The sequence below is a fragment of the Glycine soja genome, chromosome 19 (assembly GCF_004193775.1).
Source record: "Glycine soja cultivar W05 chromosome 19, ASM419377v2, whole genome shotgun sequence".
Classification (NCBI taxonomy): domain Eukaryota; kingdom Viridiplantae; phylum Streptophyta; class Magnoliopsida; order Fabales; family Fabaceae; genus Glycine; species Glycine soja.
Genome location: NC_041020.1, coordinates 28,720,676 through 28,726,316, shown reverse-complemented (window position 1 = coordinate 28,726,316; position 5,641 = coordinate 28,720,676). Strand labels below are relative to the sequence as shown.

Sequence of the window (5,641 nt, the reverse complement as noted above, 5' to 3'; positions counted from 1 at the left end):
TACAATTAAGCTATGATAAGAAAAAGAAAAAACTGAAAGTAAACATACATAATATTTGAGAGCATTTCATATAAGACATTTCCTAATATATACTCTTTTTTATGTTAGAGAGTGGATGTTATGAAGTGCCCACTGGTTGTATTGTATCAGAATTTGATCCTTCCCCAAAGCCTTTGTAATACATCTACTAAGCCAGAAACACATTTGTACATAAGAAGGACTAATCATCTTAGTTTAGCTTTTCTCGATCGAATGATATGACAATCTACTTTTAATGTGTTTTGTGTTGATAGATCTGATTTTGGTCTTAAATTTTATGGGATTCTTTATCGTTTTGATGTGCACCTTAATTGACTGTTTCAGTATAATTTATGCTAAATTGATGCAGGTCCTGGGAACCTCCAAAGGAATGAAAAAAAGAGAACAAAAAAGATGACATTGGCTCCAGGAGTATAAGCATGTCCCATGCTAAACTATGCATGGGGCATGCATGTTAGACTTCGCCTCGAAAATAAGGATAAATTTATGTATGGGACATGCAGAATGACCAATGCTCTACATTTTATGCATGGACCCGTGCATTAACTGTGCATGAATTATATACCTCTGAGACTGAACAGGTTCATTAGTCTATAAATAGTTTAGGCCCTGTTCAGGGTGGTTTTCATTTTTAGGTTTAAAATTTTTAAAAATCAAAATTAGTTTTAGTTGTTTTAAATTTTTAAAAAAGATGTTACAAATTAAAGATAAATAAAAGGAGTCAACCATTTAATTTTATCAAGCTCTACTATGAAATAATGACAATGACAGAGGTACGTAGTCAAGTGAGAGTGGTGGCGATAGTGGTAGTGCCAGTGGAATGGTTGGGGGGGGGGGGGGGGGGGGGGGGGGAGGGCAAAAGTGGCAGCAACAATGATGGCGGTGGTGATGGTAATAACGGTGGAATGGTGATACAATGTTTTAAAATCTAAATTGGCCCGATTGGTCGGACAAGTTCGATCGCGACCCAAAGGTCTGGCCGGGTCAACCTACCTATTAAGATTGACCATGCATTGAACCTCTATTGCAACCTGATCGGGCTTGCAGTTAAGTCGGTGACCCACTGGTATGGGTCAGGTCACGCCCAAGGGAAGAAACAACTGATTGGGTCATGCAAGTCAATTAAGGTTGGACATCAAATTTTAATTTTTTCTAATAAACACCAGGTCATACAAGTCAATTAGTGACTCATTGGTTCGACCATTGATCTAGTGACCAAATGCTTTGATCAGCTCAATCACCAATTCAATTTTTAAAATTGTGGGTGGAATAGTGGCGGTGGAGGCAATGTGGTGGTAAAAATGGCGGGGGCAATGGTGATGGTTGTTAGAATGCATTTTTTAAAACTAAAAACCAAATTCACAAAACTTTTTTTTTATAATGAATGTAAAACTAATTTGAAATTGAGTTAAAACCAATTCAACTCTATTTTTGTCGAACACATTTTGTTTTGAAAATTGCATTTGAAAATAAAAAATTAGAAACTTGCAACACCTAAACAAGACCTTAGGTTTTTAGTTGTAAAGACCTTTTTTTAATTTACAAATTATGTCTTTTGGAGTATTCAGGGATTCCTTAAGAGGTTACGTGTTGAGGAGAACAAGAACAACACCAGAGTGAATAATTCTTGTAAAGGTTTCTCCTTAGTGTTTCTATTGTTTTCTCTCTTTCGTTTATTCTTTTCAGTGCCCACGATTAGCTAAACTCCTAAGCTAGGGTTTTGATAGAGGATTTTTCTATGAACTCTATCCTTTCTATTGAAATAAAATTTCTAATTGTTTATCGATTACATTAATGCATTGCTTTTATTGTATTATTTTGGATTGATCAATCCAATACCCGAATTGATTAATTGTTATGATCAAAATCCATTAATTGGTTGACTTATGAAATAATAGGATTTATAAGATTTGTATGAACCAACTCATCCTAGAATCTCTAATTCAATTGGCAATTGTTAACCAACCTCTATGCGCTTAATCATCCTCCTAATTCAATATCTAATTTATAATAAGGGAATGAATTAGAAAAAAAGAGGATTTTCATAACAAGAATCAAATTTTTTTATTGTTTAAAAGAGGAAAGATTAGTGATTGATTAGATTATTGAGGTTTAATTGAAATAAAATATTAGGGAGAATGCAAAGATAGTCTGAAATCATGACCCTAGACTATTTAATCTGTTAGAATCTTCTTGAATTTCGATTGCTTGTTTTCTTTATCATCTTTTTATAATTAATTGCAACTCAAACCAATTCTACTCAAATAAATACCTAGTTTTCTATAAATTAATATTTGAGAACAAACTAGTCTCTCGTGTACAATATTAGAACTTTGGTCCACACACTACTACATATATTGCAATTTACAACATAGTAACTACGACGGTTACTAAGAAACGTTGTTGAAGGACACGCGGTGGCAGTACTGTAATTTTAATGATTGCATACGACGATGGTTATTAAATAACCGTCTTAAAAAGCGAATATGAATGCTTACAACGACGTGTTGAGAAAGACCATCGTAGTTATATGAATTTACAAAGACGGGTTTATCCTTTTGACCATCTTTGAATATTCTGCTTTTTAATTTCCCACAAATATTAATATTTAGCGCATCATCCACCACATCTGCAAAAATCACATGCTTCCTTGGCCCCTCCCCTCTCTCACATCACATCCAACGCCGCCAGCAATCCTAGGGTTCCGGTGACGATGCTCCCCTATGCTTCCATCCCAAAGGCCGCGGCGGCATTGGGTCGCAACCTCACCTTCATGGAGACCCTCTGGTTCAACTACTCCGCCACCAAGTCTGATGACTTCCTCTAGTGCCTCAACATTCTGTTCCTCTTCCTTGTCAAGGTCGTGGAGGTAGGAAAGCCCATGGGCCACGCCACAGATGATGTTGACGCGTGTGGGCCAGGGAAGTGGAGGGAGGGAGAGAGAGAGATCGGGCTCGTGGAGCCACTGGTCGAGGTTTCCCTTTTCGATGAACTCGTAGACGAGGAGGCATTCAGGGCCTGAGGCCCAGTAACTGAGGATTTTGACAATGTTTGGATGGCGGAGGCGGCTTAGGGTTTCCATCTCGGTGGTGAACTCGCAGAAGCCTTGGAAAGCGCCAGGGGAGAGTTTTTTTACTGCGACAGTGGTACTGCTAAAGAGGCGGGCCTTGTAGACGAGGCCGAAGTTGTCGTCGTCGACGATGAGGTGAAGGGAGAAGTTGTCGGTGGCGCGGGCGAGCTTGTCCCAGGAGATTTTGATGAGGTTGGGGTCGGAGGACCAGCTGGCGTCCACGGCGGAGAGGGAGGAGGAGGCTTCACGGTGGGGGCCAGGGCGGGTTCAGATATGAGAGGAGCGAGTTCGAGTCTTGGTGGAGTTGCGGTGGTGCTGGTAGAGGAGGATGGCAGCAGCGAGAAGGAGGGTGACCACGAAGAAGCTGCCGATAGAGGCGACAACGGCTTGTAAGGCGTGTTCCATGGGGGGAGGGTTTAGAGAGATGATAGATTGATTGAATGAATTGAGAGAGAAAGTGGAATAGAAAAGAAAGAAAACTAAAGGGAAAATGTGATTGTGATTTCGTGGAAGGTGTTGTGGGAGACCATGCCAGTCAACGGATTTGTTTAACTCTCTAACTCTAAACCTTTTTTCTCTGCTGTGATTGTGAATTTTTACTGTTTGTTGACTTGAAGGATTACATTATTAGTGGCTCCAGGCTTGTGACCCAGTGTGTTGGACTTGGAGTTGAACTCGTTCAGAACTTCCGATTCAAATGTGTAGCAATCCTTTCATACAAGGGTGATTGTTATTTCGTGGAAGGTGTTGTGGGAGACCAGGGTGATGTTCATCATGGCATCTTTAGATGGTCAAGCAAGTCTGTTAGAGGCTTCATGTAAGTAACTTGCATGTCTGTGGTTGCTCAGCTTGTGAGAAGAGCTGAAAGGGCTGGATTCAAAGCCATTGCCCTTACAGTTGATACCCTAAGACTGGGACGCAGAGAAGCTGATATCAAGAACAGGTATAACTCTCCACTTAAACCTTGTTATACCACTTTCTTAATCGATATGATTAGCTTTTCTTTAAAGTTTCAGCCTTATCCTTGCAATTAAAATTAGTTGTAAAATGTCTATTACAGATTCACACTGCCACCATTTTTGACATTGAAGAACTTTGAAGGATTGGACCTTGGAAAGATGGACAAAGTAATATGAGTCATCACAGAATTATTTATGTAGGTTAATTTTCTTTTCTTTATCACTAATTGAATTCTTGTCATGATCCTTTCAGGCTGATGACTTTGGACTTGCTTCAAATGTTGTCGGTCAAATTGACCGTACTCTTAGCTGGAAGGTATGTTAGATAATCAAATAAGGCATTTTATTTTTCCTTTGTTGTTATTATCCTGTTCCTATTGTAGGCAAGATTTTATTAAAGTGAAATCAATTTAGCAAAGCATTGACAACACAAAGATTTTATACACTATCATATAATCATAGATTGCTGTGTGTGAAACTGAAAGGTTGTTAACTTGTATTGTAATTACTTTAAAATTCATACTCAATGATTCCTAATTAGTTGACAACTTTATTTTCCCAATTCATTGATTTGATTCATGATTTGCTTGCAAACTAATATTCCTGCATCCCTCAGAGGAGTGTAGAGTAATAAGTTCAACTAAATCATAGTTTACATTTTGTTTCTTCATTTATGAAATTCTGATACTGGGGACAGATGTCGTACAGGATGTCACGACATCACGCTTCAGAACATGCAGATTGTCTTTGACTGTATGAACAGATTAAACAAGTAAATAACACAAGAGAATTGTTAACCCAGTTCGGTGCAACCTCACCTACATCTGGGGGCTACCAAGCCAGGGAGGAAATCCACTAAAATAGTGTTAGTTCAAGGTCTAACAGCCACTGTTTACAACCTTCTCACCTAACCACTACCCGTGCAATCTCTACCTAAGAGCCACTCTTAGATATGAGAACCCCGCTCACTCCCTCTCAACCACACTCCCGTGTTTACAAATAAATCAAAGACACACCAGAGATCAACTCTGAACAAAAGGGATCAACCCTACACACTAGAGATCAACTCTACACACTAGAGATCAACTCTACACACAAGAGATCAACTCTACACACTCAGGTCCAACACTTGATGTTAGGGTACCATCAAGGTGGCTCACAAAACACTCAAGTCCCAAAACTCACAAAATAACTCTTCAATCCCGGACTTGGTACAGAACTCGTGCAGCCTCCATGTTTTTATAGCAGTGTGTGCATCTGGGCTGCAACAACTTGTGCTGGATGAGATCTATCATTCTTCCTGAAAATCTGCACTTAAAGATCTAAAAGATACAGTTTGATCTTTTAGTTTTTATCTTTAATCTTTAATCCCTGAACGAACTCTTCTACTTTGAAATTCGAACTTTAATTATCTTTTAATTCGTTCCTAAAGATAGATCATCTTATCTCTTGCTAACTGCACAATAATCTGTTAAAGAGATAACAGATTTATGTGTCCAGTATTTTCGGGCCGGATGTCAGGACATCGTGTCCGACATCGTGGATCCTGCAACTTCAATGCTTTTAGCAACTC

At 39.0% G+C, this 5,641-nt stretch overlaps 1 pseudogene; it reads right to left on the bottom strand.

Moving 5' to 3' along the window:
- Positions 1 to 2,677: 2,677 nt before the first annotated feature.
- On the bottom strand, positions 2,678 to 3,514 carry LOC114398692 (annotated as a pseudogene).
- Positions 3,515 to 5,641: the final 2,127 nt, after the last annotated feature.